Source organism: Heptranchias perlo, chromosome 31 (genome assembly GCF_035084215.1).
Source record: "Heptranchias perlo isolate sHepPer1 chromosome 31, sHepPer1.hap1, whole genome shotgun sequence".
In the NCBI taxonomy this organism is placed as follows: Eukaryota; Metazoa; Chordata; class Chondrichthyes; order Hexanchiformes; family Hexanchidae; genus Heptranchias; species Heptranchias perlo.
The window spans coordinates 7044519-7068718 of NC_090355.1; the positions used below are offsets into that span (position 1 = coordinate 7044519).

Below are 24200 nucleotides of genomic sequence, written 5' to 3' on the forward strand. Positions count from 1 at the left end.
TAAAGTTATACCTTAATCACGGTCGATATCATCCCAGTCAAGATCTCTTTGCACAGGCATCCCTTGTACCTTTGAAGTAGGCCGTATAATCCATCCTCTCTTCTCCCAGTTCCCTCCTGGTTTACTGTTTATCTTAGAAAGCCTGTTGCTTCCATGACCATTTGTAGTTATGCAGGTTAGTTCGATCATTAACCCTTCACTTTCCAACATGTCCAACAGTCTGCTGGGAGCTGCGGTGAAACCTCCATAGAAAGAAATAGATGTCGGCTGGCCCTGCCCCCGGGATAAAGATAACCACCCTATCCTGTGAGTTAAGGTTGCCTCAGGGTGGCATGCTCTCTCATAGCACTGTGGTCAATGTTGCATGGTTTGCTGGAATACTTGGAGCTTCTCCTAAATAAAGATTAAATTGATATCTAAATTATATGCAGAGACATGGTGCATGATTATGTAACACACCAGGATGTTGGCTTTGACCTTTGTCAGGAAGGGGTGAGGGCATGGCTAAAAAGATACAAAAATAGAGGGAGCTCGATGGATGGACTTGCACTTTTAAAGGAGCGTAGATTTGAGATTCTCAGTGGGGTGTACATTTTTGTTTTGAGACAGGCTGCCCTCCCTACTGCAACAGCATTTGATGCAAGCAGTTTGTCCTCACAAGGGGAGGAGGGTGGAACTCATATGAAGATACTGTGCGATGGGTTTGCTCGGCCTGACGAGCGGAGCCAGCCACTAACAGTGAAGACGACCCCCTTACACTCCCCGCAAGGGAGCTGTGACGTTCAACGAGGTCGGTAAACTCACGAACCGTCTGGATGAACCGAAACCTGCACTCGTTCTGGAGAGGAGAGGCAAAATGGAGAGTGACCTCGTACGGAGAGATCACCGGAAGAAAAAGGAAGACCCAGAGATGCAAGCTCCTCAAATGGAAAAGGTAAGGACAGGCCATGCAAAGCAGTGCGGCATCCTGTATAGAAAGAGAGAAAGACTTGCATTTATAACGGAGAGGGTTGGTGAGGGTAGTGTAGTTAATATTGTGTATATGGACTTTCAAAAGGCGTTTGATAAAGTACCACATAATAGATTTATTAGCAAAATTGAAGCCCATGGGATTAAAGGGGCAGTTGCTGCATGGATACAAAATTGGCTAAGAGACAGAAAGCAGAGAGTAGTGGTGAACGTTTGTTTTTCAGAATGGAGGGAAGTATGCAGTGGTGTCCCCCAGGGGCCGATGTTAAAAAACCGCTCTTTTTGATATATATTAATGACCTGGACTTGAGTATAGAGGGTATAATTTCAAAGTTTGCAGATGACATGAAACTCAGAAATGTAGTAAACAGTGAGGAGGATAGTAACAGACTTCAGGAGGACATAGACAGACTGGTGAAATGGGCAGACACATGGCAGATGAAATTTAACACTGAGAAGTGTGAAGTGATTCATTTTGGTAGGAAGAAAGAGGAGAGGCAATATAAACTAAATGGTACAATTTTAAAGGGGATGCAGGAACAGAGAGACCTGGGGGTACACATACATAAGTCTTTGAAGGTGACAGGACAAGTTGAGAATGCTGTTAAAAAGGCTTTATAAATAGAGGCATAAAGTACAAAAGCAAGGATGCTATGCTAAACCTTTATAATTCACTGTCAATTCTGGTGTCACTTCTGGGCATCACACTTCAGGAAGAATGTCATGGCCTTAGAGAGAGTGCAGAGGTGATTTACTAGAATGGTACCAGGGATGAAAGACTTCAGTTATGTGGAGATGCTGGGGTTGTTCTCCTTAAAGCAGAGAAAGTTAAGCGGAGATTTAATAGAGGTGTTCAAAATCATGAACGGTTTTGACAAAGTAAATAAGGAGAAACTGGTTCCAGTGGCAGAAGGGTCGGTAATCAGAGGACACAGATTTAAGATAATTGGCAAAAGAACCAGAGGTGACATGAGGAAAGAAACATTTACGCAGCGAGTTGTTATGATCTGGAATGCACTATTTGAAATGGTGGTGGAAGCAGATTCAAAAAGCAATTGGATAAATACTTGAAGTGGAAAAATTTGCAGGGCTACGGGGAAAGAGCAGGAGAGTTGGACGAATTGGATAGCTCTTTCAAAGATTCAGCACCGCCACGATGGGCTGAATGGCCTCCTTTGTGCTGTATCATTCTATAATTCTATGATATAGCACTTTTCACAACTGTAGGACATCCCAAAGCATCTTACAGCCAATGAAGTACTTTTTAAAGTGCAGTCACTGTTGTAATGTAGGAAACGTGGCAGCCAATGTGCTCACAACAGGGTCCCACAAACAGCAATCTGATAATGACCAGATAATCTGTTTTAGTGATGTTGGTTGAGGGATAAATATTGGCCAGGACACCAGGGAGAACTCCCTTGCTCTTCTTCAAAATGGTGCTGTTGGATCTTTTACATCCACCTGAGAGGGCAGACAAGTTCTCGGTTTAATGTCAGATCCAAAAAACAGCACTTCTGATAGTGCAGCACTCCACTGGAGGATCAGTCTGGATTATATAATCAAATCACTTGAGTGGGACTTGAACCCACAACCTTTTGCCTCAGAGGTGAGAGTGCTACCCACTGAACCACAGTTGATACTTAACTAATAGCAGAAGCGGGATGTACTCACATGTAGCCAAGAGAGTAGATGGTCAACCACCTTCGAGGTATCTACCAGTGTCACTCTGAGCCGGCCACCAGGAGGTAGAGGACAGCAGTACAACAATTAAATCTTTGTTTCCCCCCCTTTCTCGCAGGGAGACCGCCTACATGCACTTGGCACTTCCCCACACAAACACGGTTAGGATTGGGTGGTTGGTTGCATGGGTGGTCAGCTCTGCTCTTCAGCGTGTTTACGCTCCAATGGAATGTGCCACCACAGTCTCCGAGCTTCAGGTTTTCTCGCAGGTGCTGATGGTCGGCTTATAAACCCCAAAGCCGCACTGCAGAAAGCAAGTGAAAGAACCTCCTGACCATGCTCATCTTCATCACCAAGTCATATCCGATCTTAATCATAAACTTTCTTCACCTTCACTGAAGTCTGTTTAACATGCTTTCCTATCAGGCACCTCATTTGTGAATGAGTCAGCTCTCTCCAGTCAATACCTCGTCTATAAATGCATTTTCCTCCTTGAGAAATCAAACAGCGCCAAGGGATGGCCCTGAACCAATCTCACAATGGTCTGCAAGGCCTGCCAATGCCTAAAGACCCCTTCATCCGTTTACTTCACTGCACACTTACAGAGTCTGTCAAGGAGGGTGAGCGAGGGGAGACTAACTCTGAACACCGCGTCAGTTCAGGTAAAATCACCGATCCTGGATTCATAAAGTAAGTTTTATATCCGTCTTTCTATATAAATAGGAGTCGGGTTTTCTTTTTTGCGGTGGTCACGTGCAAAAGGCTCCGAGTCACGGCAATGTGCAAATTTTCAATTATTCTCTGTGTGCTGCAGAGGGTGAATGGCACGTTTTAAAATACACGCATGAATTAAGAATGAGGCAACGGGTCGTATGGTTGGAGGAACCAGAGCCTGGCTTTCCCATCGTTGGCCGCCCGTTGTTGTGGTGTGAGTTGGGCCGCTGGAAATGGAAAACAGAGGTGAGTTCCATCCTGCTGTAACTCTGGCCACTTTACAATCTGCCGTAATTTCTAGGGGGGGGGGAGGAGGGGACCAGAGGTGGTGTTGATTTGGGGGCTTGACTGTTCTGCACACCATTTCCCATTGTTCAGGCATGCAGTATGTCCAATCTGAAGGATGCTTATTTAAAGTATGTGTCAAAAGCTGCTAAGGAATAAGCTGTGACGGGAGGTGATTTAAACGGCTTGGGTAAGTAACTATAGTCTTTCATATTTTAGTCATTTTGGACAGTTCTAGTTTTTTTTCTGTTCTGCTAGCACATAGGTTTCTTTATGCTAGTTATTTACCTCCCCCTGCCCCCCCACCTCCCCCCAATATCAACACCTTCCTTTAATAGCACCACTGGGTTTCCCAATGGGAATTCCCCTGTCGGAACTATTTGGAGGAAGAGGAGGGATGCCAGGCAGGTCGATTTGCTCTGTGTCCACCTGCTGGCATCTACACAGCCGCATCACCTCACTTTCCAGAAGATTGGTGCGTGCAAAGGCTCCTCTTCTCAAAGGAAACTGGGACAGCTGACCCGATGGCACCACTAACGTATGTGAATACCTGAACTAATCGTTATATTGGATGTTTCCTCCAAAGTGCCATTACATTTTGAGGGATTACACTAGTTGTTTCCTCAGATCCAGTATCAGCGACCGTTCCTGTAAGCAGAGCTTGCATCTCCTACGACCTGGAGTGTACACTTTCTGCCCAATACCCTGGTGAGCAATAGAGAGTCCCAGAGATTGAACAGAGACCCTTAATCTGCACTCCAGTTACTGGAATGTCCTCTCTCTCAGGCTGAATGTACACTCTTATCAGACTGATACCCAGGCTCTAAACTAACATGATTTGTTTAAATAAAAAGATAAATGAGAAATGTACAGTATAAAACAATGAATTGTTATTCCCCTTGATACATAAAGACTCCACTCAACCCTCTCTCTATCTGCAGACTTTAAAACAGAAACTGTGGAACATGCTGCACTTTCAAACTGGCCAAGCTTCTCTACTCGCTGACACAATCTTAAAATACAAAACCTCGTCTGTGGCCTGGAAAACTAAAAACTGACTGTTTATTGGCATAAAGTCGGCCTTCTTGTACTCTTGCGGTCACAGTTTAGGTGAAATATCCTCTAACAGTCACGTTAATCTTGGTCTTCAGAGTTGTAAAGAGGCTGTGAGGCACAGAACTACACTTGGGAGTATTCTGTCCAGTCATGTTGAAGACAAAGTGTAGAGGCTTTGGAAATGGCTCAAAGAAGGGCAATGGGAATGGTACCGTGTCTGAAACCACTGAGCTGTGAAGAGCAGCTGAGGGAGGCGGTTCATGCTTGGAAAAAGATTAGGGGTGGAAGAGAACAATGGTTCATCTTATACAAATCATTGAGAATCAGATGGGCAGCATGTGTTGCAACAAGATGAAAGAACTGAGCGAAATGTTTCAATCAATAAAGAAAGACCAAGCTGAACAAAATTGATAGAACAACTACTTCAAGTTGAAAGGTTATTAAGTGTGAACTGTTTAAGGAACTAAGTCTGACTGAAACTTGCTTAGACAGAGACACCTCCCCTTGAATCAAAACGAGAAAAGTACCAAGATTTTGCTAAGTTCTTGTCAAAAGAAAACGCTAAACATAACAGCTGCAGGTTTCTTGGTCCGAGCTATACATTTTTAATATTTATGTTATTCCTGTGTGTTCTTCTCCTACAGTCTTAGTCACGGTTGGTGAACAATCTTCATTGCCATGGCTCATCAGAAGGATGAGTAGGTAGAGCTCAAATCTCATTCACTCTTCTGCCAACACAAATTGTTGAGACATTGGAATGGGATTAGTCACTTACCTTCCCAGATCTACAGGACGTCTTGTGTAATCAGCAGGACAGTGCTGACAGGACAGGGACTCAGTGTGCAACACTGGGCAAACCAATACATTCTTCAGTGATCTACTGACACGTGTCATCTCCTTAAATAATACTGAGCACCCTTTTTACCCAAAAGCTATTTTACACAGCAGTTATTAGACAGTTTTGTTTACAGGTGCAATGTGCCAATCGATGGAGTGTTTTGTGTGTTCTGTTTAAAACTGGACAATACTTATGCTTGGATCGAGATCATCTGCTTCGATATTCTCCTTAGATCGGGAACTTTAAACAGTGACCCTTTTTATATGAAGTCAACAATGTTTCCTTCCTTATATCTGAAGTGATTTTAGGTAAATATCTGACTGATAGTGATTCACTGATCAATAATTTGCTTCGCATTATAGCTTCAATATTGCCTTGTGACCAATGTAGCACTTCCAATCACAGTGGGATTGTCCCTCACTGAGCAATGTGATATCTCCAATCACAGTGGGATTGTCCCTCACTGAGCAATGTGATATCTCCCATCACAGTGGGATTGTCCCTCAGTGAGCAATGTGATATCTCCAATCACAGTGGGATTGTCCCTCACTGAGCAATGTGATATCTCCCATCACAGTGGGATTGTCCCTCAGTGAGCAATGTGATATCTCCAATCACAGTGGGATTGTCTCTCACTGAGCAATGTGATATCTCCAATCACAGTGGGATTGTCCCTCACTGAGCAATGTGATATCTCCAATCACAGTGGGATTGTCTCTCACTGAGCAATGTGATATCTCCAATCACAGTGGGATTGTCTCTCACTGAGCAATGTGATATCTCCAATCACAGTGGGATTGTCCCTCAGTGAGAAATGTGATATCTCCAATCACAGTGGGATTGTCCCTCACTGAGCAATGTGATATCTCCAATCACAGTGGGATTGTCCCTCAGTGAGCAATGTGACACCTCCCATCATCATGAGGTTGTTAATCACTGACCACCTCCCATCACAGACTCCCTAAAGAGAATAAATAGTTAAAATACAGACTCAGATAGTCCATAACAGTGTGGTTAGCAGGTTGATAACATGAATGTGCTGGCTTGCTATTTTAGGTCTGAGTATATGGAGTGGAGGGGGAGAGAAGATGAAAGGAAGAAGGCAGATTCCTATTGACTCTTCACTGTAATTAATCCAACAGTCCAAAGCAAGGTGGTTCCTCACAAAATGGATGCTGCCATAATGGAGCTTGTAGCCTGGGAAGATCTTAACTGTTTGAAACATTGGTGAATGTTTATTTGTCATTCAGGGTAGAAGGAAAAGAAAGAAAGAAAGACTTGTATTTATATAGCGCCTTTCACAACCTCAGGATGTCCCAAAGCGCTTTACAGCCAATGAAATACTTTTGAAGTGTAATCACTGTTGTAATGTAGGAAACATGGCAGCCAATTTGCTGCAAACTGGCTGGCAAGGACCCACAAACAGCACTGTGATAATGACCAGATAATCTGTTTTTTATGATGTTAGTTGAGGGATAAATGTTGGCCAGGACACTAGGGAGAACTCCCCTGCTCTTCTTCAAAATAGTGCCATGGGATCTTTTACATCCACCTGAGAGGGCAGACAGGACCTCAGTTTAACATCTCATCCAAAATACAGTACCTCACTCCCTCAGGACTGCACTGAAGTATCTGGCTGAGATTATGTGTTCAAGTCTCTGGAATGGGACTATGAACCCACACCCGTTTGACTCAGAGGTGAGAGTGCTTCCCAGTGAGCCACGGCTGCCAACAGATAGCAGGGATTGTCGATAGGCTTCAAGAAGGTAATTGTAGATTGGTTTCCTGCAGCTTCTCTTTACATTCAAATTGCAAGATGTACACCAGGAGGCATCGGATCCACCCCCCTCTACGGCAAGGAATTGCTCAATGCAGGCCAGGTAAGACCTTCCATGAAGGAGGGCAAGTGACATGGACAGACTTCACTGCTGCACTGTGCAATACTGCTAGCATTGGTGCTGAAGTGGGATCAATACTTCCAACAGTCCAATTGTAAACAATTTTACAACACCAAGTTATAGTCCAGCAATTTTATTTTAAATTCACAAGCTTTCGGAGATTTTCTCCTTCCTGAGGAAGGAGAAAATCTCCGAAAGCTTGTGAATTTAAAATAAAATTGCTGGACTATAACTTGGTGTTGTAAAATTGTTTACAATTGTCAACCCCAGTCCATCACCGGCATCTCCACATCCAACAGTCCAGGTTAATGAGCTCCATCAATCAGACAATGTGTATTGCTACAGCTACTGCCATGTGTTTGAAGTACAGAACGACCAATATCCACATTGTTATGCCCCTATTTGTTCAATAATGAAATATATAGATCAGAACTATAGTGGTCTTACAGGTAACCTTTATATATGGTTGCAGTGTTGCTGGTACTTGTACTTCTATGTGCAACATGCATGCCAACATTATACTGGGATGGTACATGTCTTGTCGGTGTTTTTTGAGCTCATGTTCTCCGAAGATGAAGACGCTTTTGCTGTTACTGAACACGTGACATTTCAATGTCAACAGATTTCAGCCCATATCACTTTGTGGCATTGGCCAAGGTTTATTTCATCAGGACAGACCAGAAACTCCCAAAAGTAACTTTTATATTTTGGGATTTTTTTGACTATTTTTCCACAGAAAGGATTTAGGTGGCGGGGGGTGGGGGGTGGAGAAAAGTGTTATTTATAAATGTTATGGTTTTAAAGCAAAGTGCATTAACACAAGTATTTTTTTAAAAGGACACAGAGACAATCGGTGTATGAAGTGCTAATAAGCTAAACTTTGATATTGTGTAAAGACAGTAAATGAGCAATTTATTATCCTGTCGCAGTAATCATTGAACACCTCAAAACCATTGTGTTGGAAAGTCTTTGGTCCCGGGAGCTCAGCAGGGTTGGTCTGGCTGTGAACAGAGGGTGATAAAAGGGTCACTGCCGATCAGTCAGGTTTTCAGATGCAAGCTGTGAGGGCGAGCTTTGGCCAGGCTCCGGACAAGAATGCAAGAGGATAGTTAGGAGCTATTTTGTTTAAGTCAAGCAAGATGACCTGTTGATGTAGAGCTGTATGACATATTCATTATTTTTGTATTATTACACAGAGACAAGTTTTACTGATTGAATTAATCATAACTGTTGCTATATATGTAAAATGTGGAATAAAGTAACTTAATAATTCACATCTGGCCTTGGCTCAGCAGGTGTTTTCTTGGTTCACCTTCGAAAAAATTTAAGAAGCGCACATGCAAAAGACACAAACATCCAGATCACAAGGGGACATCATTGTTATGTTATTGTATGGTTAGATATTTGAGAAATGCAGGCACATCCCACAACCTAAGATGCTCAGACTACGTACCGTAGTGACTAGCACCACTGTACCCAAGGGAGAACCTAAGCCCTAATCCTGTAACAGTAACCAACATACTCAATGATCACACATGTCTATATATCTCTGCTGATATAAGCTGAGTAGTGAAAGTATAAACCGCTCCTTATATCGCACAATTCCATTGCTCTCAGAAACCACTGGCATCTTTTCACAGGACATCGATCCACATTACAGTGACCTCTGACTGTACTCTGTTGTGATGCCACTGAATCTATTCAAAAGCAATGCTGCACAACGTGGTCACAGAACTCATGTCAGGGAATAGCAAACAAAGTGCATGTTTCACAATTGTAAAGCGCAGCGATACCCGAGTTAACCTAGAAGGTTGTAGCTTGTTGATCCATTTTGTTGGTATTCAGGCGGGAGCACCTGAGAAGAAGGAGTAAAATCATAATCATAAAATTTCTTCAAGAAATCCCTGCAGATACGAGTTAAACCAGCATGATGCAGATTTTGCTTTGTAGTGTTGAGTCTCGGTGCTGGCTGAATACACGCAGTATGGGCCTATAACATCTATTACAGAAAGGAAAGAATTACTTGCTGTTAAACATGCTGTCAAAATGCTTCACACAATAAATTACTTTTTGGAGTGCAGTGAGTGTTGCTATTTATGAAAACATTGCAGTCATCTATGCCAATGGCATCCTAGAAATAGAAATGATTAGTTGATCTGGTTTTTTTTCCAGTTGAAGGAACATGTCGGACACAAGACATGTCGTTGTTTGAATGAATAGTGTGATGAGATCTTCAAATTCCCCCTGATAAGGCAGATCTCAGTTTAATATCTAAACCAACGGACAGCACTTCTTTCAAGGCAGCCTAGGATATGCATTTAAATGTCTTGGTGTGGGATTTACACCCACGTTCTTCTGATCCAGAGGCGAGAGGGCTTCCAGTTGAGCCAAGAGGAAACAATTCTGTTCTTTTGCAAACGCAATCAGCATAAAATCTGTAAAACTGTTGCTAGCTATCCACATATCTACTAACCTGAGTGTTCCTGACTCTACATCACAACTTGGAAAATCTGTTCCAGGCATTCCCTTTACTTTGTAAATCTGATCTTTCCCATTAGCACACATATTAGATGTTGCTAGTTCCAAGTTTGCTGATGACACAAAACTAGGTGGGATTGTGAGTTGTGAAGAGGATGCAAAGAGGCTTCAAGGTGATTTAGACAAGTTGAGTGAGTGGGCAAATACATGGCAGATGCAGTATAATGTGGATAAATGTGAAAGTTATCCACTTTGGAAGGAAAAGCAGAAAGGCAGAGTATTATTTAAATGGTGATAGATTGGGAAATGTTGATGTACAAAGGGACCTGGGTGTCCTTGTACACCAGTTACTGAAAGCAAACATGCAGGTGCAGCAAGCAGTTAGGAAGGCAAATGGCGTGTTGGCCTTCATTGCAAGAGGATTTGAGTACAGGAGCAAGGATGTCTTACTGCAGTTACACAGGACCTTGGTGAGACCACACCTGGAGTATTGTGTGCAGTTTTGGTCTCCTTACCTAAGAAAGGATATACTTGCCATAGAGGGAGTGCTGTGAAGGTTCACCAGACTAATTCCTGGGATGGCAGGACTGTCGTATGAGGAGAGATTGGGTTGACTCGGCCTGTATTCGCTCGAGTTTAGAAGAATGAGAGGGGATCTCATTGAAACACATAAAATTCTGACAGGGCTAGATAGACAGGATGCAGGGAGGATGTTTCCCCTGGCTGGGGGGTCCAGAATGAGGTGTCACAGTCTCAGGATACGGGGTAGGTCATTTAGGACTGAGATGAGGAGAAATTTCTTCACTCAGAGGGTGCTGAACCTGTGGAATTCTCTACCGCAGAAGACTATGGAGGCCAAGTCACTGAATATATTTAAGAAGGAGCTAGATAGATTTCTAGACACAAAAGGCATCAAGGGGTAAGGGGGAGAGAGTGGGAATCCATATTGAGATAGAGGATCAGCCATGATCATATTGAATGGCGGAGCAGGCTCGAAGGGCTGAATGGCCTACTCCTGCTCCTATTTTCTATGTTTCTATGTATATGTTTCTATGCTGTACACGTGTGAAAATAATTAATACAGAAATACAATGTCTTTGGTTTGTTCACTGACCATTACTTGGCTTGCAAAATCTTCAATGACTGAAGAACCTTTCACTTTTAAAGGTCTGTCCTTCTGTTCTTTTGGGCAACATTGGCTAAAATAATTTTCTGAAGCGTGCGTTTTCTTTCTTCTTACATCTGCTATTTCCTGACACCATGGGCCCGGGAATTTTCTCGGCACTGCTCCCAATCCGTTGTATTTCCAGTGACGTCACGGCAGCAGAACTGGACGAGCTCCAGGAACTTCTTGGCCCATGCTCCATAATCCGGATGAGTAGGATGCCAGAGGAAGCTTCTTCTTATTGAAACATACAAGATTCTGAGGGGACTCGATGGGGTAGATGCTGAGAGGATGTCACCCCTCATGAAGGAATCTAAAACTAGGGGGCATAGTCTCAGAATAAGGGGTCACTGGTTTAAGACGGAAATGAGGAGGAATTTCTTCTCCCAGAGGGTCGTGAATCTTTGGAATTCGTTACCCCAAAAAGCTGTGGAGGCTGAGTCACTGAATACATTCAAGGCTGAGTTAGACAAATTTTTGATCAGCAAGGGAGTCAAAGGATATGGGGAAAAGGCGGGAAAGTGGAGTTTAAAATCAGATCAGCCATGATCTCATTAAATGGCGGAGCAGGCTCGAGGGGCCGAATGGCCTACTCCTGCTCCTATCTCTTATGGTCTTATGGTCTATAGCTTCTAGGTCTTTTGTCAACAGCAGTGAGATGGTGGGGATAAGTTGGTCTGAAGAAGTGACTGGTGTCTGTTCAGTACCATCCTGCTCCTCCCCCCCACCCCCACCTGCTGCGATGGTTGAGATGATCTTTTCATACTGTGGGTCTTGTTCTCTGTAAATTCCTTATGACTCGGGTTGTAAATATACAAAGCGTAAAGGAGGTTCCTTAACTTGCGGTACTCTTTGAGGGGGAAACGGCTAGTTGGAGATTTGCTGACTGTGGAGGGTTAAGTTGAAACTGGTAAATGGGCACCTGGTTACGTTTAGCACTTGTGGCGACACTATTAGCACCTACTGTTTTGCTACGGTCACTCTAAGCACGCTTATGCTCGGTGTCACAGAACTAGGAGAGACAAAGGTTTGAGCCCTGCTCTGAAGATGAGCCACATCAAACAGGGAGGGGCTGACTGAAGGCTGTGAGTGCAAATTGGAGGGCATAGTCATCTCTAAGTAACATCTGGCAACTCCTAATGACCAGTTACTTGGTGAATTAGCTGTAGCCTGAGAGGAAAATTTATCCAGATGTAAAGACTGTGGGGGGTGGGGGCTGGAGAATAGTTGTCAAAAATGTCCCACTGTTACCTTTTCTTCACAGCAACACTTGAGTGCAGGCTGCAGACGCTATAATATTTCCAATCAGAATTGGCACAGGTTCTGCTAGGCTGTGCTGAGTATAAAGGTTCTGGTGGAGGGTTGCAGCTTGAAACAGGCACAGTACAACCCACTTCTGTGCTTTCCATACCGAGATTGTCCGTCCGTGGCTCAGCGGGTAGCACTCTTGCCCCTTGGAGGTTGTGGGTTCAAGCCCCACTCCAAAGATTTAAACACAATATCTAGGTTGACGCTTTAGTGCAGTACTGAGGGAGTCCTGCACTGTCAGAGGTGCTGTCTTTCAGTATGAGATGTTAAACTGAGGCCTTGCTGCCCTCTCAGGTGCACATAAAAGATGCCATGGCATTATTTTGAAGAAGAGCAGGGGAGTTCTCTCTGGTGTCCAGGTTAATATTTATACATCAACAGCATTAAAACAGATTATTTGGTCATGATCACAGTACTGTTTGTGGGGCCTTGCTGTGTGTAATTTGGCTGCTACATTTCCTACATTACAACAGTGACTACACTTCAAAAAGTATTTCAATGGCTGTAAAGCGCTTTGGGACGTCCTGAGGTCGTGAAAGGCGCTATAAAAATGCAAGTCTTTCATTCTTTCTATTAAAATGATTGGATGGAACACATGAGGACAGATGTGGGTAACCCTCGCCAATAGCTCTACTCTTGATAACTTATAACTCATGCTCACCTGAATGATATTTGACAGGGTTGCAGTTTATCAGCAGCCTGCATTGTGCTTGCATTGAGACACACCAGCAAACTCAGGATTTTCCATTAACCACCTTCTGGGATGTCGTTGCCACCAGAGGTTTTCATTTTATGCTGGTCAAGTTGAGAAATAGAACATCTCACTTTGTATTCCATCACAGCAATAAGCAAAGTTGTGCTCTCCATTTCAGATTTGGTTTGAGGTTGCCAAATCATCCAATTTTCTTTGTTCTATTCCAAAGTTCTTCTGAAAATAACCTCAATTTGAAAATAAAGACGACCTTTAAGTGAAATATTTACACCTCTATCAATCCATAAATCAGGTCTCCATCAAATGAGAATCAGAAGAAGGTTGCAAGGTCCAAGCCTACAGGTCAACATTATTTTGTCAGACCATTGCTTGTCTTCAAAATGTAACTTCCAACAACATCCCCATATCTTTTCTTTGAGTTGTCTGTCCAAAATGGTGTCTGTAAATTCTGCACCAACGCCACAAAAATGCATGACCAAAACAGATCTGACCCTTGATAATTCCCCTCCAGTCTCATACCCAACTCTTCAGGAATCAAATTTTCACCTCGTGGGGAGCTTTTGACCTCTTTCCCTCTCAGCATCAGGAACATCTACTCCAAAGCCTGCACTGATGTTAGCTTCTGGGGCAATTTGGTGATGCAACGAAGATTTACTATGCTACAGTGTGACCTTTTTCAATTCAATTCTCCTATTGAACAGAAACTATTTTCTCACCTCAATCTTCTTCTTCTGATGGCGGACACTCCTGTTGGGCTATGGTTCCAGGAGATGTGGCAACCTTCCAGTACCTTGCTATAGGTGACTATTATTCATTGATAGGCCCAGACATCGAGTTTTGGGGTCTTTACCATGAAAGGCTTCACAGATCAGAATAATATAATCCTGATTCAATGCCTCGAGCAGGGACATTGGCTAATATTTAGTAGCAGGAACTCAAGCTTATTTTGTTTTGTTTTCCCTAGCCTAGGGACACTATTGTTTTGCCAGTTTTCTGACTCAGTTTAATGAACTCATCGGAGGTCACACATCAAGACATAGGAACATAGGAACAGGAGTAGGCCATTCAGCCCCTCGAACCTGTGCTGCCATTCAGTTAGATCATGGCTGATCTGTATTTTAACTCCAACTACCCGCCTTGGTTCCATAGCCCTTAAATTTATCAATCTCAGTTTTGAAATTTTCAATTGATCCCCAGCCTCAATATCTTTTTGGGACAGCGAGTTCCAGATTTCCACTACACTTTGTGTGAAGAAGTGCTTCCTGATATCACGCCTGAAATGGCCTAGCTCTAATTTTAAGGTTATGCCCCCTTGTTCTGGACTCCCCCACCAGAGGAAATAGTTTCTCTCAATCTACCCTATCTGTCTCATAACACATCTGGATAGCTCAGTTTTGCATCACATGGTGCATCACCCACTGAGGGATCTGTTGGTTTTTTGACCAATCTGCAATTCCAAACAAGACCTGTGATGTATCAAGGCCAGCCTACCTCCCTCTGTTTTATAATTGAGATGAAATGCCTTAACTAACATTAAACTTGACCACAAGTCCCTTAACTAATAGGAACCTAGCAACATTTCTGTTTGCTCAATCTTGTGGACATGACAATACCCACTGCTGGAAGAATGTTCTTCACTGTTGAATGGGGGGGTCATCTAAACTAACAACATCAACTATAAACAAATACTCGAGGAAATTAATTCTCAAAAGGAACAAAATCAACATTTCGGTGGAGGTGAGTCTCTAGCCGAAGGGTTGGGGGTGTGGGGGGGGGGGGCAGCAGCAGGACACAAAGGAACAGATGGAGCAAGGGACCAGAGAATCAAAGAATTGGAGATGGAGAGACAAATTCACGACTGCCTCATGAAAGCTGAAACGCCACATTGTTTATGAATGAGAGAAAAGTAATGTCCCATGAAGTGGCAAGTAGATTTATCTACCCAATGCAGAGTTGTCCTCCATCTGGTTTTGAATGGGATAGTTATTCAATGGGGTACCTCGATAGTTTTAAAATAAACTGGACATCTTGGGGTTTAATGTCCTCTAGCAATGTACTGGTAAATACATTTTTGTGCACTATTTGCACCCATTTATTTTACATAGTTTAACAATGGCATTATAAAGGTGCAAGGGAATTTTATGCAAATACCTTAACAAGTGTACTACCAGAATAAATTTAAACCCCCAACAGTCTTGCTTGTAAAAGTTATCTTTTCCCAATTGCTTATGGTACAGAGACATTAGTTAATTCATTATATTAAGGTTTTCAATGAATTTATAATCAATGGTGAAGCAAACACCAGAACTTGAGTCATGAGTCCATTCCGGTTTGGACTTGGCAAAAGATGGCACCCTACCTGTGATCTTGATCTTAGTAACCGCACCCCCCCATTCCATCAGATTACTTGTGATGTGGAGATGCCGGTGATGGACTGGGGTGGACAAATGTAAGGAATCTTACAACACCAGGTTATAGTCCAACAAATTTATTTTAAAATCATCAGATTACTGACCTATGGCTCTAGATATAAACAAAAAGAAAGTCCCATTTCTTGATCTGTTAGTGGAGAGAATTAGAGGCCATTTGTAAAATGTCCTGCTACAGCCACAAAGAGTGAGGCAAATCATCAAAGGTGATATTAAAGGATAAAATATATTTCTGACTGGCCTGCTAAACATGTCTATTGAAAATGAAGAACCATGTTGTTTTTGAACTACATCTGTACAGTAATTGTGGAGCTTGCAAGTGATGTGTGGAAAGGTATTTATTGTACAAAATCACCGAATATAGAATATTTGAACATGCCTGTATTTTTTTAAGTGATTGTACTGCCTGGGTAGGCTCCTTCCTGTTTTTTCTATTTTTTGTTTCATTAAACTCATGTTACGAAGCTTCAGAATGAAACTCGTGTGAGGCTACTCAGCTTTAATATTTTAGTGTCTCTGTCTTTCTTTCTTTGACTAGATCAATGTCATGTTGTTACCTGCTGTGTGTCACACCAAGTCCCTTTCTCCCATCACCCCGTGCTCGCTGACCTACATTGGCTCCCGGTCCGGGAACGCCCCGATTTTAAAATTCTCATCCTTGTTCTCAAATCCCTCCATGGCCTCGGCCTCCCTATCTCTGTAACCTCCTCCAGCCCTACAACCCTTCGAGATCTCTGCACTCCTCCAATTCTTGCCTCTTGCGCATCCCCGATTTTAATCACTCCACCATTGGCGGCCGTGCCTTCAGTTGTCTAGGCCCTAAGTTCTGGAATTCCCTCCCTAAACCTCTCTGCTTGTCTCTCCTCCTTTAAGACGCTCCTTAAAACCTACCTCTTTGACCAAGGTTTTGGTAACCTCTCCTTATAATACCTTATGTGGTTCAGAGTCAAATTTTGTTTGAGAACACTCCTGTGAAGTGCCTTGGGACGTTTTACTACATTAAAGGTGCTATATAAATGCAAGTTGTTGTTGTTTCAGAAACAACAGCTCCTTCATGGCAAGACAAGTCAAGGACCTGGCTTTAATGGTGGAGAAACACAGCAGCAGGCCTTGGCAGCTCATGGCAGCAGACACAGTCTTCACCCAGCAGTCTGGTTTCACAGATAAAACTAATGAGTAGCGCTAACTGAGGAAAGGATGGGAACACTGAGGAAGAAGAGTGTCAGTCCTCGGCTCTAATTATTGAGGGCCTTAACCATCATTAGCCTGGACTACATTAGGGATCGGGACATGTGCACCTATATTGAGTACTCACACGTTCCTTTGCTATAAGTGTGTTTTCAATGTTAAAACCAGGCTGACATTATGTAAATAAATGGTTTTTTCATGTCTTATTCACAGAATTTAGTGATGCAACAGACAGCCATGACATAGATAGTGCTCTTTCCTTATTCTCAACTCTTGATCACCACTTGCAGTGTTAGCACCACAGTCATTAAAAAGAAAGACTTGCATTTATATATCACCTCTCATGACTTCAGGACGTTGCAAAGTGCTTTACAGCCAATGAAGTACTTTTGAAGTGTAGTCAGTGTTGTAAATGTTGTAGGAAATGCGGCAGCCAATTTGCACACAGCACAAACAGCATTGAGATAATGTCCAGATAATCTGTTTTAATGATGTTGGTTGAAGGATAAATATTGGCCAGGACATCGGGGAGAACTCCCCTGCTCTTCTTCAAAATAGTGCCATGAAATCTTTTACGTCCAACCTGAGAGGGCAAACAGGACCTTGGTTTAATATCTCATCTGAGAGAAGGCAACTATAACATTGCAATACCCCCTCAGTACTGCACTGGAGTATCTAGCCTAGAATGTTGTGTTCAAGTCCCTGTAGTGGGGCTGGAAAACACAACTTGCAGGCAAGGGTGCGACCACTGAGCCACAGCTGGCAGTTGAGTATATGAGTGGTAGGTACATGATGAATAATTATGTAATTATTGGTCCCAGGTTTAATACTGTGCCATTACTCTCACCACTAATTTAGAATCATTTCCACCGTACAATTTCTTCACTTGCAGGAGACACCGAAGTTAGATCTTAACTTGCCCTTAATGTTGTGCTGTGTGGTATTCTCGTATTACACCAGTAAGGGGAGCTGCTGTACTTAGAATAAACCAAACAGCTGTCAGGGAACCTGAGGGCCAATCCCTGACTCGTTGCCTTATAAGTAATGACGGAGCGACGAATGGAAAATTCTAATAAAAAAATGAGACTGCAACAAGTTCATGACTCTTTTTAAAAGAACATGGTTCTTTCATGTACTAAAACTACCATTGTAATGATTTAGAGGCAGTATCAATTGTGGCATACGAACAGGAGTAGGCCATTCAGCCCCTCGAGCCTGCTTTGCCAATCTATTTGATAGTTGCAATAACACCTATTAGTGACTTACTCACCATGTGTTGCCATTTCTACCATTCAGAGTTCAGTGGAATTGCACCGCTCACCATCGATAGCGTTTAGAGAGGCAGTCTCCCATTTTAAAAAATCTGTAAGCACTAATTTTCCTTTCAGGGCTCCCCGCCAGGCAATGGATAGGCACAAAGTAATGGAGGTGTGCTGCACTGGTGAAGGGATGAGGCTACTTGATTTTACTACCCCGAGCCATTTACATGGCCACCTGGCAGGGTCTCACGCCGTGCCTGGGAGTTGGCCGGGTCCGTAGCTATAAGTCTGAGAGGCCTACGGCTGTGCTTCTGGCCACTGGCATCAGCGCCTGCTGACCTTATACCTCCTTGTCTACTCGTGGTGCTGTTGGGACCCCCGTATACCCTCTGCCAGGGTTTGAACCACTCCCGCCGGACAACCCACAGTCGTACCAAGAGGAAAATGAGGTGGGACGTCCACTGCCTCCTCACCTGCAAGGTCACGCCTGCTGCAAGCACAGGCCCAGTTGCACCAATTTTGGGAACCCCTGGAAATCTCGGGCAATGTGATGAGGGCAGAGACCTGATCCAACCTCATCCGCCCATATTTTTTTTTCCTCACACCTGGGAACTGAGCATTCCCCAAGCACAACGCAGAGGAAAATCTCCCCCGTATTGTTATAAGAGATTGATTAGGAAGCAGCAATAAGTAGCCACAATCAGCTGGGACTGCCGATTGGCTGAGGACAGGATCTCCCCCACAACATGGTTGAATAGTCTCCTGCCACTCATTTTCTACACTCTCTAACAAAGAATGGCAACTTTGGTGAGGCACTGTGCCATGGAACCATACCCGATGAACTTCAGAAGAGGAGGGTTGAACACTAAATGAACATAAACACTCATCTCCCTGGTGGTTATTTGGATATATTTGCAGTCTTTTCTGTCATATTTAAATATTGACTTTTCTTGAACTATTTGTTCCAGTTTGCAATGGTCTACTGTACACTTTAATGCTCCTTTCAACTGGAGCTGTGAGTGCGAACAAGGTTATTTTGCTCAGTCGAAAAGTGTCTTTCTAAGGTGCTAATGTGGCAAATATACATGGTCTAAAGGGACCGCTTGCACTGTAAATAGGACGAGCGATTCATTATTTCGTATCTCTGTTCAGAAAGTAGTATTTTCACTGCCTCTGGAACATTTTGTACAAAATTGAGATGCTTAAGCAGCAAATCGCACTACACACAAGTGTAGAAGTTCACAGGATGTTGTGACACTACAAATCGCTTATCTTGAAGAGAACTATTAACAGCAACCTAATGTAGGCTTTTTAATTGATGTGATGGGAGAAGTCTTTGTTTTAATGGACATTTATTTTATAAATTTTCTTTCAAATTAAAATATACTTTTTGCGGTGCAATGGAAACTGTGTGCAGGGGTCCCTCAGCTGTTTTAAGATCTTGCTGTCTCCTTCCTCCACTTCCTAAAATAGCCCATAAATGCTCTGATTGAAGGGAACTGCACAGCCTGCATGGGAGCACTTCAGTTGCTGCACACTAAGAAAATGATACTTGGTTCAGTAAAATCATCCCAATAAATAAAGGGGGAAAAGGAACAAAAATACCTTCCTCACAATCAGGTTGATCGGAATGTTTCAAAGTATGGGAGCCATGGGGATGTTTTGAGCAGTACGGTAAGTAGTGTTTCTGTTGTTTTGGAGCTCCTGTTAAACTAAATACATTTTCAGTCTTATCCTGCTGAGCCACTTTTTATTTTTATCAGCAATTAGGAAGTATGATCTCTTATGAACTTACGAATTAAGAGCAGGAGTAGGCCATTCGGCCCCTCGAGCCTGCTCTGCCGTTTGATAAGATCATGGCTGATCTGATTGTGACCTCAACCCTACTTTCCCGTCTACCTACTATAACCTTTGACCTCTTAAAACCTTTGCATCTTAAAACCTCTTCCTTCAGGCTCTTCATTCAGAAGGTGGAACCTAAAATTTAACCTGAATGGCCGGGGGAGTAGAGTTAAGGTGCTACTTACATATTAGCGTTACTCTTCCCACTGAGTTGTGGATTGAAAATGGTGGGTGTGTTGTGGGGAAGATATGAGTGAGTCTGTTACATATTTTCTATCATTTTTCTAGAGTGATTAGCAAAAATTTTACGAGTATTTGCTAATATAGCACATTGTAATTGCAAAGTTATTTTAAAATGAAGCATATAATTTTTAAAAAGATTTTTCTAATGTATAAACCGTGTTTAATATTAAAAGATTTAAAAATAAAATCCCCCTCCCTCACCCAAGCACACATACAGAAATGAGTCTGTATGAAGACTGTGGAGGTATCTCTCCTTGGTCTACACCATGGTCATCTACACCACCTACTTATTTCAATGGGCCCAGACTCTGGTGGCAGCCCATCTTGTTTCAGAAGCTCAGCTTTTGGTTGAGCCATCTTTAAATTCATAAAATGTAAATAAGAGCACAAAAAGGGGTGTATTTTTTAAATAGCTTGCTCCACCTTATTTCTTATGTGAAGGAATGAATTATTATCGTGTTCAGTGAATTTTCATCACAGCGGGGGAAAAAAAAATCCGAAAGCCACAATCCCCTCACTAGTCTTGCTGCTGTCAGGTTTTGGACTTGGTAAAAGGTAACAGTGCTACATACATATTTGGGCATCTGTCACTCTCCTCTTTTGCAGCCAAACTCACTTGTCCACATGGACCCATTGAGGCCGGGCAGAATTTGACCATTACCATGAGTGTTGCTGATAAAAGCTAACATGAATAGCTGTTGGTGCTGGGGGAGTCATTGTTACCTTACAGATATCCTGCTTTCATTTGAAACATGACGCAGTTTACGTTTCGCTTCAGTCAATCTGGATTCGATTATGAGAAATTGCTGCTCAAAAAAATGTATTCAGTCCTGCATTTTTCTAGTCAATGAACTGGACAATTTGTAATAAAGACCATCAAGATGCTAAGTGGTTCAAAAGCATTTCAAGGTATTTTAGGAACAAAACCTCTTGAAGAAAAGAAACAAGGGAATGGTGCCAGGATAATGTCCAAACACCAGCCAGTCGATAGGTTCAAAAATAGCATTTGGTTGAAACCTTTATTGAAGGAGCTGCACGCATTGATTCAGATAGAATCACTGATACTGATATTTTACTGTCAGTAATTCAACTAAATATAGGTGTAATTTTAGATCTGCTTTGTAACAGCCCACTCCTTTGCCACTGGCTCCATTCCCCTACCTGAACCACCTGCATGAATGATATTGTGTCAAACCTCAGCATCCTGTTTGACCCAGAGTTGAGCTTCGAACCCATGTCTCCAACACTGCTTACTTCCACCTCCGCAACATCGCCCGCCTCCACCTCTACCTCATCCCCACTGACGTTTAAATCCTTATCTACATCTTTGTCACCTCGAGACTTGATCACTCCAATGTCCTGCTTGCTGACCCCCCATCCTCCACCCTCCATAACTTCCACCTTATTTAAAACTCACCTGCCCACTTCCTATCCTACACTAAGTCCTGTTTGCCTGCCCTTGTTGGCCTACACTGGCTTCCTGCTCCTAAGTGGATTGAATTTAAAATCTTCGTCTTCAAGTCCCTCCAGGGCCTCGCCCATCCTAGCTGTGCACACTCCTGCACTCATACGTCCCCCCCTCATACTCTTTGATCTTCTGACTCTGGCCTTCTGTGTTGGTGGCAGAGTCTTCTTGGTCTCCCACTCCCTAGAATTCTCTCTTTAAATCCTTGCGGCTTTCCCTTTTTGAAAGCTGCTCAAGATGAAAACCAAGCTCTTGACCAAGCATTTGGTCCCGTCTCCTAACTCTTGCACCATTACTCATTATTGATTCCCTCTTTCTTTTGTATGTTTTCTCTTTCCCTTGTGTAAAATACCATGGGACATTTTCTACATTAAAAGCGCATTATAAATGTAAGTTGTTTTTATTGTTGAATGGTGCTTTGTTATTTTATTAGGGTTATCCATTCTGGGACAAGGCCCGAGTGGAATGAAGCTATGTGCTCCAGTCAACCTGCACCGTGGCTCTGTTTCTCAGGCAGCTCATTGTGCAGTGACCATGCAATCCCAGCTGGCACCACGTTGGAATTTTGAATCCACATTGTTAGCTTGACAGTGTTTCACAAGAAAATTCAATTATTTTCATTGGGATTGGAGGTTGTCACTATCAACAATTCAGATCATTTGGAAGACAGAACTGGAACCATTCCGAACAATTATATTAGTTGGAGGGTGGGACTATAACCAATCAAAGACCTTACTTGCGTACAGTTAACACTGATTATCCGAATTTCTTCAAGGGAGAGCTGGACCTGTTCCTGGCTGGGATGGAGATTGCTGGACGCAGCACCAAAGGGAGACTGCCACTCATTGAACTGCAACCGGGCAATGATTCCTTGCCTTCAGGAATGAAGAGGCCTAAGGGAGTAAACCAGATGTAAAATTGGAGGGAGAAATTACCTATAAGAAAATCAGCAACTTATAGCGACAAATTTGATGATTTCATATTTGTGTAATACTTTTACTATTTGGAACTTGAATTCTTCACTTATTGAAATGTGTGTTGGTTTCAGCTTTACAAATAATGGTTTATGGTTTGCACATGGTCTTATGGGGATGTTTATCAAAAACAAACAATAACCCAACATGTAATGTATATTCTCCCCCTGCCAAATTCTGGACAGTGAACCACTGGTGATATTACTCACAAGGATTCACTTACAGGGGGTCATGTCCTTTGCTGCTTTATTTGATTTAAATCCACCACTGAGTTGAACACATTCACTGACCCCAACATGCTTTCTCTCATCTTCTCCACTGGTAGAAGCAAACAATCAAGACTTGCGGAGGCATCGACAGCTCTAGGACAGAAACTTCCTCGAGAATTGCCACCCAGATCTCGCTGATGTCAGGCTTTTACTCCAGGCCTTTGCGTGCCAGTGAGGAGGAGATGGTGATCGATCCTTTCAGATGCTGCACTGTACATACAATATTCCAAAGAGATGTCAGAGGAAACTTATTTCTCTGTTAAGATAATGGTGCTGCATGTTTACAGAATTGGGTCTAAAGAAAGACTGACGAGGCTCATTGCAGACCTGACAGCTTTCATGAAATTTTGGGAGCCAGTTCATTGGTATTTTTCTCTGATAGGTTGGGTTACGATTGGCCAATCCCTTGCTGCTTCATGTTGATCTAAACCTCTGCTAGTTTCTTTCCTTTGTTGGAATAGCTAAATGACTCAATTTCCTGTTTCGCAGTTTCCCTCTGATCAGAGAATGACGTCTGCACTCAAAGAACGTCTTGCTTTGGACTACGCCAACAGGTTCCCCTCTTCAAAGAATGCAGTTCTTGGCTCGTTCTAAGTGAACTGAACACTTCAAGGTAGGTTCTGATGCTTGGTCCAATTTTGCGTTCATCCCTGTGTGTTGAGTTCCATAATTACAGTCTGAAGATGAAGAACATTTCCTAAACCTGCAATTATCATAGATCACATGTATATGATTAATACTGAACTGGACAACGAACCCAGCTGGGCACTGAATTGAGGGCTGCCTTCGCTGACTAGTTAGGTAATTAAACATTGCACTGATTACTCTAGCTGTCACTGGATTATTCAGCTGACCTAAACTATCATAAAAATGGTACCATTTTCTTCTCAATTGTGCATCCTCTGCCTTGCATAGTAATATATCTGACGGCACTGTTCCACAGTGAGCATTTTTCGGCACTAATGTACTTGAGTAGCAGGGACCGAATTTGCATTAATATGTCAAAAGTCACTGCACAAATGCTCAGCATTTCTATCAGATCCATTTTGCAATCTCTATGAATTTTGCAGACTGAATGTTTCACTCAGATCGTGCTTCATCTGTTCCTTCAATCACAGGGCTATCCCACTTCTTTTTATTAAAACTCAGAAAATGCTGAAGGTTTTGAAACAAAATGAAACACAATACAGTACTTTGAATTCTTTGCTCTGTCTTGGTTATTGGTAATGTAAATGATATTTTCTGCAAACTGGTATTCAGGAGAGAGGAGTGGAATGCTTACTTTCACTTTTCTTTTTGATTGAGGGAGAAATGTTCCTTTGCCAATCTAAGGCATCCTTTTAAAAATAAATATTGGCACTGCTTCAGTGGCTCAGTTGATAAGCATACTGCCTACTGTGGAAACTAAGCTATGATATGCAGAGATGG

The 24200-nt window shown here is 42.7% G+C and overlaps 1 long non-coding RNA gene across 1 annotated transcript in view; it reads right to left on the bottom strand.

Moving 5' to 3' along the window:
• Positions 1-9355: 9355 nt before the first annotated feature.
• The window catches only part of LOC137300386 (uncharacterized), a 36336-nt gene continuing 21491 nt past the window's right edge, over positions 9356-24200 (bottom strand). The window contains exons 4-5 of the long non-coding RNA XR_010958063.1: positions 22266-22422; positions 9356-9439 (exon numbers count right to left, since the gene is read on the bottom strand). This is a non-coding gene — a long non-coding RNA (uncharacterized lncRNA). The remainder of the gene's footprint in view (positions 9440-22265; positions 22423-24200) is intronic.